This window comes from Cornus florida, unplaced genomic scaffold (assembly GCF_030987335.1).
Source record: "Cornus florida cultivar Cherokee Brave unplaced genomic scaffold, ASM3098733v1 CherokeeBrave_3.0.0_Hap2_Chr03, whole genome shotgun sequence".
Taxonomy (NCBI): Eukaryota; Viridiplantae; Streptophyta; class Magnoliopsida; order Cornales; family Cornaceae; genus Cornus; species Cornus florida.
The window spans coordinates 45355581-45357159 of record NW_026775573.1 but is presented as its reverse complement, the minus strand read 5'-3'; the positions used below and the strand labels follow the sequence as shown (position 1 = coordinate 45357159).

At 38.1% G+C, this 1579-nt stretch overlaps 1 non-coding gene across 1 annotated transcript; it reads left to right on the top strand.

Moving 5' to 3' along the window:
• The first annotated feature begins 1153 nt into the window (after window positions 1-1153).
• Window positions 1154-1260, top strand: LOC132301853 (small nucleolar RNA R71). Its single transcript, XR_009480659.1, has one exon. It is a non-coding gene; the product is annotated as a small nucleolar RNA R71 (small nucleolar RNA).
• The last annotated feature ends 319 nt before the right edge of the window (window positions 1261-1579 follow it).

Here is a 1579-nt window from a genome sequence, read left to right as displayed (position 1 = left end):
CTAATTGGGGAGATGATGATGAAGATGATGGAATGTCCTTTTTGGAACCACTAGCATCCAAGGGAGTAAGAATTGGATTTTGAATGGGATGGATGCAACCACTAGGTTGTGTCAATTCACTATCCTTCTTAGGTACCTCTACCTTATTGTCCACTTTCCTACCACTCCTCAAGGTAGTAATTGCTTGAATTTGCTCATTTCCAGAAAATTCCGATGAAGGACTTGCTTGCGCCAGAAATTGCCCCTTAGGATTGGTCTCAGTTCGACTAGGCAACTTACCTTTCTTTCTCACATTTAAAGAATTAGCTAATTGCCCGATTTGAGCTTCAAGCTTTGTAATTGATTGAGAGTGAGAATGAAACAATTGATTATATTTTCGAAGATCACCTAAGGCTTGCAAGACCTTATCCTTAAAAGCGGGACTCTTAGGTGGCGCTTGATTTGGATTAGAGTAAGATTGAGAATTTGATGATTGAGGATGGTAATAGGATTGAGAATTCAATGCTTGAGGATAAGAGTATTGATTCACATTCTGAGGATAAAATGAAGGACGGTAACCTTGAAAATTCTAATTTTGATTTTAGAGATGTGGGGGAACATACTTTGCTTGGTAACCTTGAGTTTGAGGAGGGTTTGCACTGTTTCCTTGATTTCTCCATGCAAAGTTAAGATGATTTTTCCACCCCGGATTGTAAGTATTGGAATAAGGGTTGTTCCCCTATTGAATGAAAGCTGCATTTGCTTGTTCTTGAGATTCACTTGGGATGATTTGTCCAAGAGGACAATTTGAAGTATGGTGAGTGTAACTAGAACAAGTCATGCACATTTCATTGGAATGATGAGGATAAGATTGAATTGCCAGTCCTTGATTCAAAAGGAATGTATCAAACCTTTGAGTAAGATTTTTGACCTCTACGGCAATTTCCATGGAAGAGTCTATTTGATTTAGAGCTTTCTTTTCTCCCATATTTGCTAGGTGACCACCCCTAGAAGATGAAGATCTATGCATTGAGTTTTCACTCATTTTTTCAAAACAAGCCAAATTTCATCTTCATTTCTTTCTATGTAGCTTCCGCCACAAGAAGCATCAACAATGCCTCTATTGGCATCGGATAAACTTGAGAAGAAACATTGAACTAATTGCCACTTAGGAATGTTATGATGTGGACACTTCCATAGCAAGTCATTCAAACGTTCCCATGCTTCATAAAGGGGTTCTCCTTCTTGTTGTTTAAATTCAAGAATGGAAGTTCTCATGGCATCGGTTCGACTTGCGGAGTAATACTTCTTTAGGAACTCTTATTGCAATTGTGCCTAAGAGGTGATTGTATTTGGCCGCAAGTTGTTAAACCAATATTTAGCTTTATCCCAAAGAATGAAAGGGAAAAACTTCATTTTTAGGACTTTTTCAGGAACATCCGTGATGTTTATGGTGGAACAAACTTCCAAGAACTCATCTAAATGTTTATAAGGCTCTTCATTGCTCAACCCATAGAAAAAGGGCACATGTTAATGGTAGAAGCTTTAATCTCATAATGATGTAGCACGAAAATTTGGCAATTGAATGCAAGTGGGTGCA